Source organism: Myotis brandtii, unplaced genomic scaffold, assembly GCF_000412655.1.
Source record: "Myotis brandtii unplaced genomic scaffold, ASM41265v1 scaffold647, whole genome shotgun sequence".
Taxonomy (NCBI): Eukaryota; Metazoa; Chordata; class Mammalia; order Chiroptera; family Vespertilionidae; genus Myotis; species Myotis brandtii.
In genome coordinates, this window is record NW_005370500.1 from 759,332 (window position 1) to 779,697 (window position 20,366).

At 48.3% G+C, this 20,366-nt stretch overlaps 2 pseudogenes; both read left to right on the plus strand.

Moving 5' to 3' along the window:
• The first annotated feature begins 1,458 nt into the window (after positions 1–1,458).
• On the plus strand, positions 1,459–2,559 carry LOC102242712 (annotated as a pseudogene).
• A 5,124-nt stretch (positions 2,560–7,683) lies between these two features.
• Positions 7,684–8,362, plus strand: LOC102243023 (annotated as a pseudogene).
• The last annotated feature ends 12,004 nt before the right edge of the window (positions 8,363–20,366 follow it).

Below are 20,366 nucleotides of genomic sequence, written 5' to 3' on the forward strand. Positions count from 1 at the left end.
CACCTCCAACTGCCCTCCCCTGCAGGTCTGTTTCCTCCCAACTGCCCTCCCCTGCCAGCCTGATGGCCCCCAACTGCCCTCCCCTTCTAGCCATCTTTGGCGGCCATCTTTGACCACATAGGGGTGGCCATTTGTGCAAGGGCATGATGGTCAATTTGCATATTACCTCTTTATTAGATAAGGATCATCCTGTGAACTGCTTTTCTAATCTTTTTTTAGGAATTTAGTAACAGCTTCAATAGGAAAGCTACCATACACATTGTGTTAATGTTTTATACACAAGCTGTGGAAAAGCAAGGCCTGGAGTGCAGTGTGGCTCTGACCTGGCCCCACACTTCCTGGCTGTTAGGAATTTAGTAATAGCTTCAATAGGAAAGCTACCATAAACATTGTGTTAATGTTTTATACACAGGCTGTAGGATGGGTGTGGAAAAGCAAGGCCTGGAGTACAGTGTGGCTCTGACCTGGCCCCACACTTCCTGGCTGTGTGTCTCTGTGCAGGTCAGTCTTCTCTGGGAGGTGCAGCTTCCTCATGTGTAAAATGTTGATAATCGTGGTGCCAGTAACTCCCACACCACATCAGCCACACCAACCTCTCTCAGCACAGTGCCTGGTGCACTGATGGTCTAAAAAATTTGAAATGTCATCACTGCATCATACTTTATCCAAAACTTTGTCATATCAATTATCCTTCTAACGGTCTTTTTCCTTATCTATAGAATCACTTTTTCTTGAGATCTTTAGAATCCTGGTTCTGCCACTTAAAAGCTGTGTGACCTTGGAATGGTTACTAAACTCCGTGAGGCTCAGTGTGCCTATGTGTAAAATGGGAATATGATGGTTATCTATCCCTAGGATGGTTGGAAGGACTAAGTGGTGTTGAGTACAATGCATGGAACATAATGCATGTTCAATAAATGGAGAGCATTATTACTATTGCTAATCTTCATGAACGCCATGCAGTGGACCCATTATAATGGGTCCCATTTATAGAGCCTGAGAAAGCTGAGATCACAGGTTAAATACCTGCCTTAGATCACACGGGTAACAAGCAGGGAATGTCTTATTAACCTCTACTGTTTCCTGTGTATTTGTCATGTTTTCCCATCTGCTGTCCTGGGAACTCTGGTGTTGGCACCTGGTGGCTATGAAGTAGCTCAGTTCATCAGAGTTCAGGATGGATGCAACTCCTTCTAAGCCTGACAAGCCCGAGTTTGAGTCCTGGCTATGCCAAGCTGAAAACTCCCACTGGAATGTAAGTTCCATGCAGGCCTGGACTTTGTCTTCTTCCTAGTTCTCCCCCCAGGAATCACCTGGTCTCCCCAAGAATCACCGTGTTTGGATTCTAAATCAGTACATATAAAAAGAACTGGGGGCAAGCTCTCAGGCTCCAGCAGCGACTCCTGCCCCAGTGCATGCCCCAGGCCATCAGAGCCTCGTTGTTGGGCCCCAGTGGCATAGGAGGCAAAATGTCGAGGTGCAGCTTGGAAAGCTGGGATGCTCAAACCAGACACCTGCAACATGCTGTCACAAATGTGGAGAAGCATTTTGGAGAGCTGTGCCAAGTATTTGCTACTTATGTGCAGAAAACTCCCAGAGTGCGAGACAAAGCAGACCTCCTGGTGAATGAAAAAAAAACACGTATATGCCTCTACAGAGACTCCAAACTTAAAGCAGGGCCTGAAAAGCTTTGCTGATGAGTTTGCCAAACTTCAGGATTACCGGCAAGCAGCAGGTGAAAGACCTGAAGCCAAAGTATTTGAACCATTGAAAGCTTATGGCCCTGGCTGGGTCACTCAGTAGGTTCGAGTGTCGTCTCCATACACCAAGGTTGTGGGTTCTATCTCCGGTCAGGGCATATGCAAGAATCACACAATGAATGCATAAATAAATGGAACAACAAATTGATGTTTCTCTCTCCCCTCTCTCCCCCCCTTCCTCTTTGTCTGTCTAAAATCAATAAACTTTAAAAAAATAAAATAAAAAAGAAAGCTTATGGAACCATTGTAAAAATGAAGGAAGATGAACTCAAAGAAACATTAACAGCCAGGAATCAAGAAGCCAAATAGTTAATTCAGAAAGTACATGTCAGCAAAACCCATCTGACCGCCTGTTATTTCACAGGCAGAAACCATACTACAGAGAGCTACCTGGGGTGCTACCCGAACAACTTGTCATCTGGAGGAAACTACTGACAATTCTGAAAAGAAAAAAATAAAGACTATAAAGGCTCTATTTTCAGAATGTATCACTACTGAAATGTTATTTCATGGCAAACCTTTAGAGGCCTACACTGCTGCCTACCAAAATATACAAAAGCTTGATTGGAGAAGATGACTTAGAGGTTTTCTGAAATCTTCGTATCCACCAGATAAGTCATCTAGTTTAGATATTGCAAGAACGAATTCAAAGTGGCCCCTTCAGAGATCACTGTCAGCTAAGTGTGTACCTAGAACAGGACAAGTACCCACCTGTCAACTTAGAAAGAATCAACAAGCAGAAGGTGATGATGAAAAGGATGAAGACTTAGATGTAAAAGAAGAAGAAATTAATTTATGAAGATTCACATTTCCACTTTTACCTTAAATGACTTGGAATTCAGAATGACTAAATTGTAAAACTTTATACTGGTTTGATACAATAAACCTCACAATGAAACCCTACTGGAAATGGAAAATAATTAAAGGGACTTTATGCTAACAAAAACGAAAGCTTTAAAAAACATTACACACCAATCATTTCAACATCCTGTCTAGCAGTATGTGATCTTTTTGTATAGGTTCCATTATTCAAAAAAAACAAACACTACATTTTAAAAGTATTTCATATCAATGTACTATATATACTTAGTTGAGGTTGCAATAGTAAATAGATGACAAAAAAATAAAATATTTAACAATTCCACTGGCTCCTTTTGGGTTAAGACACCATACTTTCATTACCAGAAATGGGTCCTTAGTCATTCTGATTAAATACAAATACTATTCCATAAAGCCTCAATCAAAAAAAGTCCTTTTGCCCTAACCGGTTTGGCTCAGTGAATAGATAGAGAGTCAGCCTGCAGGAGTCCCAGGTTCGATTCCGGTCAAGGGCATGTACCTTGGTTTCGGGCACATCCCCAGTGGGGAGTGTGCAGGAGGTAGCTGATGGATGTTTCTCTCTCATCGATGTTTCTGGCTCTCTGTCCCTCTCCCTTCCTCTCTGTAAAAAATCAATAAAAAATATATTTTTTTAAAAAAAGTTCTTTTTTCCTTTTCTTTATTTTATTACAACCTGAAGTTTCATCATTTAATACATAAATTTACTTCTCACCCGAGTATAATCACTCTTGATTAAAAGTAATGGGGACCTAGGACATCAGTGTTTTACAACTATACACAAAGCATGTACTTTCACTTTAAAAAGAAAGCCACGTTCAGCACAATTCCAGTTTTAAACAAAACTGCAGTTACACTCAAGCTCTATCCACTGAGCCAAACCGGTTTCGGCTGTACTTTCACTTTAAAAAGAAAGCCACGTTCAGCACAATTCCGGTTTTAAACAAAACTGCAGTTACACTCAAGTTGTGATACTACAACTCCTGGAAAGCTGTCACTTGGTGGAATGGTGCCTAAGAAAACATCATGATTAAAAATGCTATGAAAATTGTACCAAATTCCCACCTAATTTAAAGGAGTAATTTAAAGTCAGGCTTGTTCCTGAACATGGAAAGCAGTTTAATCTGAGCCTTTCTGTATGCCTGATGCTTTTGTTTCTTTGGATGGGGAACTGTACTTTTTTCATGGATCCCAGTCAGGCACATAAAAATTATGAAATTTATAGAATCATTTGGGAAAACTACAAAAACTACAAAAAGCAGTTATTCATATCAGAAAAATAAAGACTTTCTAAAAAGCTAAGTAAATAATAGTAAAATAAAAAGAACTGGGTGTGGTCAGATTTGCTCTTGAAAATCCCATCAATCATGCGCAGAATACTATAAGCAGGGTATGTGTATACACACCCAGGGGATAAGGCAGGCGAGGGTGGGGCTGAAAGGATTCCCCTCATTGTGGATGAGGTGTGGACAGGTGGGAATGGAGGGTGTATACACATACATATGCAAAGTATGCGACCAGGCATTCCTTTCCCTTTGGAGGAAACAGTTAATTCGCTGAAGTTGAGCACACGTGATGAGATTCTCCTCCAGTTTCAAATGCTGGAGCAAATATGAAGATAAGGGAGCGGAGGCAGCCACAGCACCGGACAGAGATCATTTTCTATGAGCCTCTTTCTAAAACTGCCTGAGCCCTGTGAAATTCTGCACCCAGCATTTCTCTCCTGAGAGGCTCACATTTGCTCCAGCTCTCCAGTGCTAAAAGGTTCGGTCTCGGGTCTGGACTTGGGTTCAACACTGGCTGGAAAGATCATAGGCCCTTCGCTGGATGGAACAGAATGCTCTGAGCTGAGCAACCTGAGGAGCAGAGGATGAGAGTGTCAGATGGGCCATGGCGCATGTGCGTCAGGAAGACCTCCTAAATGACTCAGTAGATAACAGTGAGGCCTGGGGCTCTGTGGCAACAAGCATATCCCATTGCCCACAGCAATCCAGCTGGCATGCCATGCAGGGGAGCTGGCCAGGCAAGGTCCACCTTGCTCAAGGGGTTGCCCATTTCTCCTGACTTGAGACCATTTCAGAAGCCTGGTGCCACTGCACCTCTTAGTTACTGCCCTGCCTTGGATTTGGGTGGCCAATGAATGATCGTTTTTGCTTAAGTCATTTTAAGCTGGATTGCAGTCACTTACCATGGCTGTCTTTCACAAGAGTGCTGGTGTGTAGACAGTGTATAGAGTATTATCATGTGAAGCTGTGATGTGCACACATGCATCCTGTCCACACTCCAGCCTGAAGGACGTGCTTAGCTACCCAGGTGCTTCCTAGGTACCTTGAGAAGCAAACGGCCATGAGCAAGCACCATGTTCCTGACAGGCTGTTCAACCACCCAGCAATGCGCAGTATTTTCTTTCATAAACACACTCATGAAATAGTGTCATCCATCATTCATCTAGCTTGCCTCTTCCTGGTACTCACAGTGCCTTTTTTAAGGCAAGTAATATTTGGCAGCTTTAACAATGAAAAGAAAAAAGGTTGGCTGCCATAGTGAAAAAATATAAATGTGTTCACGGGCTTAGTTATAATGTGTTCACAAGAAAACTCAGGGGTCCCCAGTCATCTGAGTCACTCTTTTTTCTCCCATAAGTTCATAATACTTGGAAAACAAAATTTAAGAGAAATCTACTTCTTTGGATAAGCCATTCAAATATGAATTGTATCACCTAGAAAAGAAGCCAAACCTCATTCCAGATTTCATTCTGGAGGGCACAGTGTTTCAGACAGAACGCTCACTTCCCTTGAGGAAACCCCATATTTTGAAAGAGTTTTAAAAAACAACGAAGAAACTCTGCTCCCAATGCATTTAAATTGACATGACATTCCACTTCCTCTTGCATCAGATTCAGGCAGAGAATGATGTCATGGGTACTTTATAAGTCACTGACAGCAATAGCATAAGAAAAGAGTTGACAAGAAGTCAGAAGGGAAGAAAGGGAACTTTAACAGGTAAAGTGGAGACACCTGGCAAACACGACCTCTGTCAACATCTACAGTGATAAGTCACGCTCACAGCATGTACCCTTGACATGATGTGATGAGAAGGCTTATCACCTTGGGGTCTTCCCCTCCCAAGCCCTTGACCACAGTCTACTTGTGAGAATAACATCAGATCAATCTCAAACGAGGGACACTCTATCTCCTCCAAATTGTCAATGTCATCAGAACCAAAGAAAGTCTGAGAAACTCAGCAAAAGGAGCCTAGGGAGACATGGTGTCTAAATGTGATTGAGGGACACTCTATCTCCTCCAAATTGTCAAGGTCATCAGAACCAAAGAAAGTCTGAGAAACTCAGAGCCAAAAGGAGCCTAGGGAGACATGGTGTCTAAATGTGATGGGTGACTTGGGTGGGATACTGGACCAGAAAAAGGACATTAGGGAAAAACTAAGCAAATCTGCCAAACCGGTTTGGCTCAGTGGATAGAGCGTCGGCCTGCGGACTCAAGGGTCCCAGGTTCGATTCCGGTCAAGGTCATGTACCTTGGTTGCGGGCACATCCCCAGTGGGAGATGTGCAGGAGGCGGCTGATCGATGTTTCTCCCTCATTGATGTTTCTAACTCTCTATCTCTCTCTCTTCCTCTCTGTAAAAAATCAATAAAATATATATTTTTTAAAAAACTAAGCAAATCTATATAAAGTATGGACTTCAGTAAATAAAAGGAATCAATAGTGGTTCATCAATCATAACTAGACAATATTAACATGTTAACAGGAGAAACTGGGTGTGCAATATATGGAAACTCTCTGTACTTTATTCTCAATTTTTCTGGAAATTTAAAACTATTCTAGAATTTAAAGTTGGACTTAGGGTGGCCCCTGGCCTAAGCTGGCCCAATCGGACTCTCTCTCCTGAGAACTGGAGGGGAGCACAGGCTCCCAGTGACTCTGAGAGGCTGGGGAACTGCCTGCCTCTCAGAGTAGCCTTGTCCTGCACTGAGCAGAGAAAAGGAAGCATCCAATGTAGAGAGACCTAAGTCAACCCGCAGCCAGCCAGCCGTCATGCAGAGGGGCTTCCATGCTGATTCTGAGTGGATTCCAGTTTCCCTGTCACACACTCACAAAGTCAGGCCTCACTGCTTGCTCTGCACTCCCGTCCCCAACCCCATCCTTCATTCTTTAAAAAATATTTTTTTTCTTAAGCTAGTTTGAGAGGGTGTCTGTTATTTGCCACCAACGTATCCCTAACTAAGCCTGTGTTCATTGTTTAATGTTTGGGAAGGGCTGGAAACCATAAAGGTAAGTATAAGCATTTGCTTGCATCTATGGACATCTATCACCTGTGTAGTTTCTGTGACCAACAGCAGTGTCATTTTTGCCTGCTCAATATCCATTTTGCTTGTAGTTTCTACAGTGACAGGATGTGAGCCTGAAGTTGGTGGTGGCATTGCACCTGCTGAAGGGGATAATTCACCTGAGAACGAAGTCAAGAGGGGAAAGCAAAATTGAGAACTACAGAAAGATTGCTGATGGCACCTTTGAGCTCCGGGTCCAGCTGAAGCCACAGGCCTTTTCAACAATATGAGCCAATAAGTTCCCTCTTTACCTGAGGCAGTTCGTATAGGGTTTCTGTTCACCTGCAACAGAGTAAATTTCGGGAAGCTTCTTGGGCCAGAAACTTGTGCTCAAGAATCATAAAACAAGCCCACTGCATGGGAGAGCATATTTGCCAATGTTACATCCAATAAGGGTTTAATCTCCATAATTTACAGGGAACTCATACAACTGAACAAAAGGAAGATAAACAATCCACTCAAAAAATGGACAAAGGACCTAAATAGACACTTTTCAGAAGTGGACATACAGAAGGCCAGGAGACATGCTCAAAGCCACTAATATCCGAGAAATGCAAATCAAAACAACAATGAGGTACCATCTCACACCTGTCAGAATGGCTACCATGAACAGATGACAAGTGCTGGTGAGGATGTTGAGAAAAGGGAACCCTTGTGCACTGCTGGTGGGAATGCAGACTGGTGCAGCCACTGTGGAAAACAGTATGGAGTTTCCTCAAAAAATTAAAAATGGACCCGCAGTGGGGAGCAGGCAGTCTCAGACTCAGTGAGGCAGCGGCGGCGGCCATGCGCACCATGGACTCAGCCCCCCAGGGCTATGAGCTCAATGGTGACCTGCGGTTGGACTCGCCCAGTGCCCCGGACGCCCCACCAACACACTGGGGCAGGAACAGTCCCATCAAAGTGAATCATTAAACCAACAAGAAGAGTACCGCAGAGAGCATGCTGGACATCACCCTGCTGATGGCCAACACCTCACAGCCGAAGGTAGTCATCGACCAGGGCCCCGGCTTTGGCTTCTTTGTGCCCCTGGTGGTGCTCAACTCCACCTCCCTGGTGCTGCAGATCTGCGTGGGCGTGCTGCTCATCTTCCTGGTCAGGTACAACCTCAACAACCCAGCCAAGCACGCCAAGTTGACTTCCTCAACAGCCTGGCCACCAGCCTCGTCTTCATCATCGTCCTGGTCAACATCTTCATCACGGCCTTCGGCGTCCAGAAGCCTGTGGTGGACCTGGCGCCCCGGCAGTGGGCTCTGATGCGCAGCCTGTGCTGGCCACAGCCACACAAACCCCAGGAGCTGCCTCAACCTTGGGCCACCTGCCTGTGCACTGAACCCCTGAGAACGCCAGAGCCAGGAATGGACGGGAGGATACTCACCAGTGTGAGTCCTGCTCCATCCGTGGGTCCTTCCCCCTGAAGCAGGGGCAGCGAGGCCCAGAGGAGAACTAGACCCCCAAGGAGGGCCATGGCTGGCACAGACAGGCAGCAGACCTGAGGAGGGCAGGGAGGGGCCAGGGCCAGCCTTAGTCTTGGGATATTTCCAGAAGGACAAGGAGATGCCCCCCTCAGCTAAGCACCTCTGGAGGGCCTGGGGCCCCTGCCCTTCCTGCCCTAGACATTGGACCAGCAGCTCCCCCCGTGGCTCTGCCATGACCGTGGGCCATGTGCCCACCTTCCACCAGCCCCACTTTTCTAAGCATGAATGACCAATAAAACGAATGCTCCTTCCAGCACAGCCTCCCTCCCGGGCCTGGCCCTGTTCACACCTCAGGCGCCTTCTCCAAGGCTGGGAGCTTGGGCCGCTCCTTGGCACCTGGCATCTCCAGTCAGGTCCCAGACCAGGGTCTTGGGTCTCCAGTGCCCCAGTGTCTTATTTTTATAGAAGAATGGGTTAAAGAGCTCCCACAGCCCAGGCCCCGAGGCCATGGCCCAGGGTCACACTGCAGGTCATCGTCTGCTCTATTGGGAGCCTCCCTGCACACACTGTGCTGACTGTCAACAGCTTCACTGGAGCTGGCCAGTGGCTCGGTTGGTCAGAGTGCAGTCCTGATACACCAAGGTTGCGGCTGGATTCCAGTCAGGGCACAGACCCAGGTTGCAGATTTAATCCCCAGTGGGGCCAGTATGGGAGGCAATCAATTGATGGTTCTCTCTCTCTTTCTCTCTCCCTTCCTCTCTCTAAAATCAATAAACATATATCCTCTGGTGAGGTTTGAAAAAAAAATTTAAAAAGAAACTCCCATTTGACCCAGTAATCCCACTTCCAGGAATATATCCCAAGAAATCAGAAATACCAATCAGAAAGAATATATGCACCCCTATGTTCATAGCAACACAATTCACCATAGCTAAGATTTGGAAACAGCCTAAGTGCCCATCAGCAAATGAGTGGGTTAAAAACTGTGGTACATCTATACAATGGAATACAATGCTGCTCTAAAAAAGAAAGAGTTCTTACCATTTGCAACAACATGCGTGGACCTGGAGAGCATTACGCTAAGTGAAATAAACCAGTTGGAGAAAGATAACTATCACATGATCTCACTCATTTGTGGAATATAATGAACAACATAAACTGATGAACAAAAACAGATCTAGAGACACAGAAGCACCGAACAGACTGTAAAACCTCAGAGGGAAGGCAGGGGAGGGTGAGGGGAGTAAGAGATCAACCAAAGGACTTGTACCCATACATATGAGCATGACCAATGGACACAGACACTAGGGAGGTGGGAGCATGGGCTGGGAGACAGGAGCGGGCAGGGAGAGGTCAATGGGGGAAAAAGGAGACATATGTAAAACTTTCAACAATAAAGAATTTTTTTTTAAAAAAAAGAACCATAAAACAGTGCTCCTTTTCAATACCAAGCCCAGAAAAAAGAATTTCCAGTGCTGGCTAGAAACCTCTGGCACCTGCCTCCTTTTTTCAACTTATCTGAGGAAAAAGCACACTCAGAGTGTACACGTGCAATCCGAAGATTAAGAGAGGAGCCAAGAGGAGAGATGAGGGGGAAGATAGACGTGTTCTCTGCATAAGAACAGGGATATTATTGGCACCAGAAAGGTTGGGCCAAAAAGGAGGGCTGAGTGGACAGAGGCTTAATCGCCCGAGGTGTCAAGAGCGGGTGAGAAGGCTGGGCAGGCAGACCTGCAGCCCACAGGTGGGCACCAGGGGCGGGTCTGGAGCTGGACCCGGCCTGCGCGGAACTCATTTGCTTTTGGCAGCTGTAACTTCCTGTTTTCAAAGGGCAGGAGGCGTTGTTAAGAGAAGCCTCTCCCTGCTTACTGGACAGCAACTATTTCTCACAAAACACAATTTTTGCTGCATTCAGTGGAGATGAATCAGACGCCAACGGAACCAATTTATTTTATACAAAACAGAGTTCTGTGATGATGGGAAGGTCCTCGCGAGGCCAGTGGGTTTTACTGAGAGCAGAAGAATAAATGAATCATTCCAAGATGTTAGACAAAACCCAACACACCCAGCTTCCCCCGGAGAGACGGCACTGGTGCTTCGCCCTCGGGAAGAGCGGCAGGCGGGCTGCAGGCCCACCACTCCTCAGGGACGCATCCTTTCAATAAGGTCTTAGCAACACTTTATCTCTTCGTCTTCAAGGCCAGTTTCGGTGTTGGAAATGCCACTCCACCAGAAGCAGGGCTTCCGGTCCTTCCCCTACCTCATCTCCAAACCGAGCAATGGTGCTATTGCAAGGAAACCTTGTTTCTGAAGTTTCCGGCCTGCTCTCTGTGCTGGCTTTGGCATGGTCCGTGGGTATCACCAGCCTCAAGCCATGGCCCCGTTTCAGTCCGTGAGAATGATGGGAAGAAACCATCTGAATGTTTGCTCAAAGCCCCAGCTCGGTCCAGGGGATTCGCAATTCTCTTGTGTGTCCAGCAACCTGCTGGGGCCACCTGAGAGGGTCTCCCAACCCCCCACGGAGGAGAGTCCTGAGCGAGAGCATCCTGGCCGTGAATGAGAATTCAGGCACGACGACCTTGACACAGGTGAAGAAATGGGATGAGAGGGAAGCAGATGGCATTCAGATCATCCCAGGTGGTCCTCTACCGCAGTGGTTCTCAACGGATGATTCCACCCCCAGTGGGTAGAGGGCAGATGCTGCTGAACATCCCACAGTGAGGAAGTATTTGCCCAAAATGTCATTAGTGCCGGGACCTTAGAGCAGAGGGCTCTGAAGGAACAGAGCAGAGCCCAGCGCCAGCCAACCCGATCCTGCAGGCGACCCTGTCCTCGGTCCTAGAAGAATGCCGAGTGGGGTCTCTGTGGTTCCACAACCTCCTAACCAGCTGAAGCGAGGACCCTCAGCCAGGCTTCGGCAGATTGGGCCACAGGAAGTCTGGGTGAGGGAAGATGCCTCACTCAGTTCACAACCATCCAAATGGCACACAAGCAAAGGCTTTACAGCTTCTATGTCACATCATCAAACGTGAAGGACAGCTTACTGTCCCCAAAAGCTCTCTATGAAATCACCCACCAGTCTTCCTTCCCACCCACTCCTGGAGCCCCCTTTACCTCCGAAGGAGGCACCACCGGAAGTGAATCAATGGGCTGGCCTGCTGGGCGGGCTGGTGGCACCCGCTGCCTGCCTGTGCCCACACTGCCTCTTTGTGTCTCAGCGAGTTCCCCAGTCCCCCTCCTGCAGATGGTTAGCTGCTTCGATTGTTTCCCTCACAGGACCGTCCAAACCACAGAGCTTGGCACCACCTTCAAACCTCCCATTTGCCAGCGTCTGTTTATCAGATCCAAGGCGTGCTCTCAGGGGCTGATGGGCTGACAGGAGCCGTTTCCAGCCCAGAGGGAAGTCCAACTGTTATATAAGGCCGCGCGGAGCCCCTTTCATTCTCCCAGACCTGACCCAGAGGTAAAGTGCTTTTGGAAACAGCAAGGTGACTGGCAAGGTGGCTGGCTCAGACAGAATGACAGTCACTTCTGCCCCGGCCTTCCTGCTCCTGGCTCCAGGCGGAGGGTCCCGGTGGGCAGGAGTGGAGGAGAGAGGCAGGAAGGGATCTTCAGATTAACTCTGACTGGATCACACACAGTAGCCTGAGTGATCTCTTAGAAAGTAATCTCGCCATGGCAGGGGGCCTGCTAAAGCCCATCACCAGCAACGCTGCACACAGTGTTTCTCAATCAGATCCCCTGGACCTCCCCTCCCTGCATCTCATCTCCCACCTCCCCACCTCGCTCACGATGCACAGGTCACACAAGCTTGTGTGGCCCTCCACACTCATCCCTCCCTCAGTGCTTGAGCCCATGCTGGGCCCTCTGCCTGGAACACTGTTCCCTCCCTGTGCTTTGCAGCTTTACTCAGCGAAGCCATCCCCGGCCCCATGACTAAGGGGCCACCTCTTGCCTCCCCTTCCCAACACTCACAGAAGAAGCACTCAATCAATATTTCTGAATTCATCCCAAAGTTTCCTGCATTGCAGAGTCCCTTACAGGCAAATAATCCCAAATAAAGGTGCTTGCTCTTTCTAGGCCGAGCCCTGGCTCCCCCATTAGCTTCTGGTCTGTCTTCCTTGTTTAAGAGTCATGTGGAAAGGAGACTTATGTACTACTCTTTGTAATATTTTAAGCAATAAAACAAAATTTTAAAAAAAAGTCATGTGGGCAGATAGTGAGCTTCTAGAAGAAGACCTAGAGGCAAGAATTTGAATGCAGGGCACCTTGAACCAGCTACCACCCGAGTGACCAAACTTAATGAAGCTGGGACATTGGGAGTTGTCCCAGGCAGGTTCAGGCACCAGTCTTGTCTGTAGTGGAGGACTATTCCTGAGGGGAGGGGAGGGGAGGGGAGGGAGGACCTTGATCCCCAGCACTTCAGCCTCCCTGCCCAAGTATGCCAAATCTGACACAAAAAGGCCTTGGACAAAGACATGCCACCCTGGCAGGTGGGAGCCGGTTGGCTGGTGTGTGCTGGCATAGACAGGGCGAGGGGACATGCCTTCATGGGCTACCCCAGCAGACCTTCACCTCCCTTCATGTCCAAAGCACAAAGGGTCAGTGTCCCTCAGTCACTGCTGACGGTAACTTCCTCACCTGCCCTCTGGTCCCATCCTGCACTGGCTACCAGCACATCCCCTTCCCTGTCTTGGAGCAGTGGGGGGGAGGGGGGGTCACACCATCCTCTGGCCGGCCAGGAGGTGAAGGCTGAGGGTCCTTACCTGCTGCCTTATGTGCTAATGGCCCCATCAAACACCCCCTGGTGATACAAGGCTTCTGTTGTCCATGTCCTTGCTTACAACCTAATGCCTCCAGCTATACCATTTCTGAAAATGCAAGCATTTTGCTCATTTAAACTTAGTGGCATAACCATGAGGGTTTTCTTTGTTTCCAGGCACGTTTTGTGATCTTCCTTCCAATGCATCCGATAGTAAACATCAGAAACGAATGAAGGGCTAGATGAGTGAATGACACTGTCATTGGTTTCCTGACTCCAGCCCAGTGGTTTTGCCAATGTTTACAAAAACAAGCAAGTAGCCCTAGCCGGTTTGGCTCAGTGAATAGAACGTCGGCCTGCAGACTGAAGGGTCCTGGGTTCGATTCCGGTCAGGGGCATGTACCTTGGTTGTGGGCACATCCCCAGTGGGGGGTGTGCGGGAGGCAGCTGATCAATGTTTCTCTCTCATCGCTGTTTCTAACTCTCTATCCCTCTCCCTTCCTCTCTGCAAAAAATCAATAAAATATATTTTAAAAAAAGAAGTAAAAAAGAGCAAATACTAAATTAATAAAGAAAATATTTTTTAAAAAAACAAAAAAACAACAACAAGCAAGTAGAGATGGTTCTATGGGGGGAGGAGCAACTCCAGACCTGGCCCCTTCAGGCCACTCAACCACACCCAAAAGAAAGCAAAAATCCTCTTCCTGTTGGAAAAGACCAGAACCCACCCCAAGTCCACCCTAGAACGGTCTGTGCACTTACCAGAGTCAAACATCACGGGTCCAGACACGACGCTGGGTCCCACGTCCTTCCAAAGGCAGGACTCTCCCAGCAGCCCTGCCGGCTCTGGCTACCACTGCTCTGGCTTGTGGGGTTTTTGCAGGAAAGAGTCTAAAGTGAAAAAGAAAGCTCCAGAATTAACACCATGTCATCCCATCCTCAGCACATTTCTTTAGAAATTAAAACAAACATAAAGATGAAGGTGGAAAAGTTCCTTTTCTCTTTTCCGTTGCATGGCTCCTGAGGACACCACTGGCCTCCTCTGTGTGTAAATTGATACCCAGATACCTACAGAGACCAGTGTCTTCCCACTTATAGGAAGGGTCCCCTGCAGGCCTCGCCCTGCGCTGGCAGCTTTGTTGCTTTATCTCATTTAGCCCAGCACCTGCAGAAGGATGATGAGGACGCTGAGCTCACAGCACTTTGGTGCAAACTTGACAAGGTCCTGGGAGGGCTCAGGACCAGTGCTCTCAGAACCAGTAATCTGACTAAATGCAGCAACGACCCCATGCGTGTGTGTGCAGGAACACAGGACCACACAGAGCTGCCACCTGCTGAATGCCCACGGCACACCACGTTCTGGGAACACAGAGATAAACAGGGGCCTCCCGGGTGCTCACCATGTCCCATAGATCCGGCCTCAAGCCTAGGACTTCACCGCTGCTCTTCGGAGCTGCTGGGATGTAGTGAGGTCCTCGGGGCTCAATTCCTCTCTCTCTTTGCCTCTTAGCCCCGTGCAGTTTCAGAATCACCCACTCTCTCCCTCGTGCCCTTTTTACTCATTTAATCATTCATTCACTGGACATTTTCTGAGTTAACTTCCAAATGCCAAGAGCTAAGCGCTTGCCAAACACAAATTAAAACAAAAACAGCCCAGGCAGCCTAGTGGCCCCTCACAGAAGTAGGCAGCAGCCCCCCTGGTAAAAGTGACTTCATTCATTCATTTCACAAATAGGTACTCCAAGCCAGAAGCTAGGAACCCTATGCTGAGCAAGCAGGCATGGTCCCTGCCCTCACTTCTCCAAAGAGCAATGTAGTCTAGTGATTAAGAAAGTAGGACCTGGGGCCTGTGTTCACATCCCAGACTCCTCCTCTTTCCAGCTGTGTGTCTTTGGGCACCTTACTTAGCCTCTCTGTGCCTGAATTTCCTTTACTATAAACAGGAGATCATGATAGTCCCTTCCTCATAGGGTCTTATGAGACTTAAATGAATAAATAAAATATAAAGTATTTAGAAGAATGTCCAGCACATAGAAGCACCCAATGTTAGTGTAATCATTTCAAGCAAGTGGAGAAGATGGATGTTAACAAGAAGATGTATGATTCCAAACGGTCATAAATGTGTGGCAGAATAGAACCCTCCCTCCTGCTTGATACAACCCCTGATATGCAATCCTTACCTTTTCTTTGCTTTTATTCCTTTTATGTGTTTTTAAGAGGAGGCAACACCAGCTAGCCCTCACACCCACAGCCCCCTAGGAAGGCAACCCGTTCCCTCACTGGAACAGCGCACCCCCTCTCCAGTATCTAGGAAGGGGCACCCAGGTTTGGTGGTGAACAACTTGGCTTTGTTGGTATGGACCTTCAAGGTCTATGGCGAAAGAGAAGAGACAGTAGTGTTTGTGGAGAGCTGAGAAGACTGAGGCAGGCAGGTGCTGAATCGGGGCAAGGGGCTCCCCCAGTTCCCGACCTTGCATTGCATACTCACATATTTTCCATCTGAGCCGCTCGATGACAGAGCCGGAGGGCAGACCTGTGCCTCTTGCTCCCTGCCATCCCCGCAGCACCAGAACCATGGTACATGGAAGCGCATGCGTGCTGAGAAATGAATGAGGCAGTGAGTGAGTGAAGGGGGGATGAACTACCAGCACCTGAGGCATTGGGCAGGGAGGGAGGGGAAGCCCCCTGACTTATACGTGGGGGACAGGTTGAACCCCCATGCTGGGCGCTGGCTGCTATGGCCCCTTCACGATGCTATGCGGGGAGGGCCATGCCTGACCTAACCCTTCCCATGGGCAGGACCCCTGTCAATCCCAGCAAGGCCCCTCACACTGTCCTGGTGATTGGCTTGTTTTATTTCCAGAAGCTTCTTTCCCCCCACCCCACTCAAATGCCCAGAAGCCTCTTTAGCACCTTTCTGAGTTTTGAACATCTGTGCATCTGATTACGTGCAGCCGGCGCTGACAAGCTTCTGCCACCTGACGAAATCACACCCCGGGAGTGAGAACGGGCTCTGGCTGGGCCTGGCAAGGTGAAGCCTCCTGCAGCCCTGGAGACCCCCGCTGAGAAGGGGCTTCCCACCGGGCCTGCAGCGGGTATGTGGGCAAAGGGCTTCAGCCCACATGTTTCACCCCCTACCTCTCAGTTTCTGTAAACCCAGCCCCTCTGCTACTAGTAAACAAGTGCCTGGTCCCATGGACCCAGCAGAGCTGCCTCTGTGCTTCGGTGGGTGGCAACTGGCTCGTTGCTGTGCGCCTGTCTAGAGTTGCAAACCAGTGCCCTAGAGTTCTCAGCTCATGAGACTTTTTCCCATTCAATCCTGAAAAACTAAACAGCAGGCAATAGTGGGCAGGAGTGGGACAGTGGGTGCCCCTCTAGATGGTAACACATCAGTTTACCCCAGACCTCACCACTCCCTATCACTCATCACTGTAGACCAGTGATTTTCAATCTTTTCATCTCATGACACACATAAACTAATTACTAAAATTCTGAGGCACACCAAAAAAAACCTTTTTTTTGCCGATCTGACAAAAAAAAAAGGTATAATTTTGATTCAATCACACCCGACTACTATTGTTGTGTTGGCTGCCATTTTTTTATTCAACTATCTAAGGGAAAAGAGGTCAGTGCCACTGACTAAATAGTCAGGTATTGTATGTTTTAAAAATTCCCGCGGCACACCAGCTGAAAATCGCTGGTCTGAAGATTTGCTGCCTGCCAGGTGCTGTGTACCAGCACAGTTTTTCTCATGATAGGGTGAGTTAGTTTCTTTCTTTCTTCCTTCTTTCCTTCCTTTTATTCATTCTTTTGTTTCATCTTTCATTCATTCATTCACTCATTCATTCAACAAGATGTCTTGAATGTTTACCATGAGTCAGGCACTATTCTCAGCACTAAGTATATAGCAAGGAACAAGACAGCAAAAATATGGGGGAAACAGACAAAAAGCAAGGCCTTCGGGAGCCACCAGAGCTGGGAGAGGCCAGGAGGGAGTCTTCCCTGGAGCCATCAGAGGGAGCACGTCCCTGCTGACACCTGGATTTTGGACTTCTAGCCTCCAAAACAATGAGAATACATTTCTGTTGTTCAGAGTTGCCCAGTTTGTGGTCATTTTTAACAGAAGCCGCAGGAAATTCACACAGCACCCACCCCTGCCCCCCGGGGCTTCACCCCATCAAGGGCATCCTGGGCTCTCAGGAGAAAGAGGACGCTCATCTTGGTTTTCAGGCTCCTTCAAGGTTGGCCAAGCCCACACCCCATCCTCATCTCCCACCCCATCTCTCTGTGCTCCAGGCTTCTTTTTGTTCCTTGGTTTTTCTATATTCTCTCCCTCCACTCTTCCTTAAAAGGGGTCTTGGTGACAGGGAGAGGGATGGGACCCTGAGGCTCAGTTCCTCTAGGGACTGCATCCAGCCAGAGTGACAGGGAAGCCTGGAAGAGAACTTGGCCCCATTGCTCACTAATTTTTCCAGAACCTTCCATGTGTTTTCAGTTTCTGAGTTCCAGCCCAGAGCCCTTCACTCCGAAAGGTTTACCTGCAATGCTGGCCTTATATGGATTTTTTAAGAGCGTGTCTGTTTTAGCTCCAAACTCTGAACATGACCCGTTGGGTATCTTCCATCTGGCACCTCAACAACCACATTCTGTGACTTCCAGGTCCTCGAACATCCATGGTTTTGCTTTCGCACTGTGAAAGGCCCTTTGTTGCTCTCAGGAAATGTCACGGTAACAATGGACAGTTAACTTCACTCCTCTCTCTGGGCTGGACCCAAGCCAGCAGGGATGGGAGGCAAAGGGCCATCAAGGTGGGGTCAATCCTCCTGCTAGAGCGTAAGCCTCATGTGGGCCCGGCCTCCCTCTGCTGCGCCCCAGCCAGCCCAGGGTGTTCAGTAAGCTCATTATGGAAGATGTCCCCTGTTCCACGCCCAGCATCCACTCAGCTCTCTCTACGTTCCTCAGTTCCCTTGACTGACCCTGGTCCTCAATTTCTCTGGCTCAGCCCATGGGGAGCATGTAAGAACCCAAGCTGGTCAGACCATTCTGTCCCGTGGTTCAGGGATAAGCATGGGACCCAGTCAGAGCCAACAACTCACAAGGTGATTGTCTCTGGGGCTTCTAAACGCGCTCCCTGCCCCCTAGTTCTGGAATCCGGAAGCTTGTGTTGGCCTGGAACTGCTGGCAGCCATCTCGTTAAACTGAAAAGTGGGACCAATGAGGGGAGAACTTGGTCCTTTCTCTGTTCCGAGAGCTCTGACCCAGCTTGCCCGAAAGCCAGATTTGATTCAGCCCCTGGATTATTGTTCTATAAGTCATTCATTCTTTTTTACCCCCCTGAATTAGTTTGGATTGGGTTTTCTAACATATGCAACCATAATAGGCCTGTCCAATTATTTGAGTGAAGGAATGAAGAACTCACCTCCAGTTCAAGCCAATGGGTATTTTCAGCACCCTGCCCATCTATGGGAACACAGCCTCTGCACAAAGCTGGGGTAGGTTCGGACCCTGCCCTCAGAGTTCAGAGTGTGACCCAGATGCCTAAGAGGCCTCCAGGCCCTGAGATGACCCCAATCCCCCCATTCTCTGTCCTGTGAAAGTCCAAAGTTTCCCCGAGATTTCTGTGAATTCCAACTGGTCTGGTCTTCTCGAGGGCCCCTCGGATCCTGAGACTCTGAGTCCTCTTCACTGAATTAACATGGCGATGGATCCTCCCGCTGCCTCAGTGAGCCCTCTCTTCCACGCCATGAACAGCCACTTAGGGAATTCAGCCTGGACTCCCACCCCATCCCCCTCTCCAATCTCCTGAGGCTTCTCAGGGACAGGCATTGCTGGACTCGGGATGCGGGCCTACAGCTCAGCCTGCAAAGAGCTTCTAACGGATCTTTAGACATCCTTGTTCTGGAAAGACCTTCTACCACACCAGCCGACTGCTCCATCTCGAGTAGTTCGCAGCCTCGTGCAAATTCTCTGCCTCCTTCCTGCTCTTCCCATGCACAGGTGCCTGCTCCCTCCGGTGCAGATTCAAGCCTCCCTTCCCGCACAGCAACTTAGTACTTTGTTTTCAGTTTCCTCCCTGATAGGGATTCTCAGGGTGGTTTTAGATTTTGTACTCTACTGCACAGTGAAATTATTACCGTTGCCATGTAGAGGGAGCACCTCTCCAGTATGCCAACACTGTCTGGGCCTATCTTGCAGATGGCAAAATGGAGATTCAGAAAAATCCAATAGCTTGCTCAAGCTCTCACAGCTTGTGAACGGAAAAGCCTGAATCCCAGTTGAGACTCAATGGAGGTTTGAGCCAGATTCTCCCTTCAGCCAGAATTGCCTGGGGGAACCCTGTGATGATGGGGTGCTCCTTGTCTGCACTATCCAACAGGGCGGCCACATGAGGCTGTCCAGCACAATTTGAACATCTTACATTTTATTGTAATTAATTTAACTTATATTTACATTCGCACACATAGCCAGTGGTTCCAAATCAGACGGCACTCCTTTAAAAAATATATATATGCTTTTATTGCCCTAGTGGTCGGCAAACTGTGGCTCGAGAGCCACATGCGGCTCTTTGGCCCCTTGAGGGTGGCTCTTCCACAAAATACCACATGCGGGCGCGCATACAGTGCGATTGAAACTTCGTGGCCCATGCGCAGAAGCGGTTTTCGGCCTGGGCAAGTCTATTTTGAAGAAGTACTGTTGATATTTGGCTCTGTTGACTAATGAGTTTGCCGACCACTGCCCTAGCTGGTTTGGCTCAGTGGATAGAGCATCAGCCTGCGAACTGAAGGGTCCTGGGTTCGATTCCAGTCAAGGACACATACCCGGGTTTCGGGCTCCATCCCCAGTAGGGGTCATGCAGGAGGCAGCCAGTCAATGATTCTCTTTCATCATTGTTGTTTCTATCTCTCCCTCTCCCTTCCTCTCTGAAATCAATAAAATTTTAAAAATTAAAAAGCAAGTATTATAAATATATATGCTTTTATTGATTTTTAGAGAGAGAGGAAGGGAGAGGGACAGAGAGATAGAAATATCGATGAGAGAGAAACATCGATTGGCTGCCTCCTGCATGCCCCCCAGTGGGGACTGAGCCCAAAACTGGGACACCTGCCCTGACCAGGACTCAAACTAGTAACCTCTTGGTTCATGGGTTGATGCTTAACCACTAAGCCACACCAGTGGGACAGACAGTACTCCTTTAGAACCAGTTTGTGGATCTGAATTTAGATTGAGCTTTGTACGAGGCAG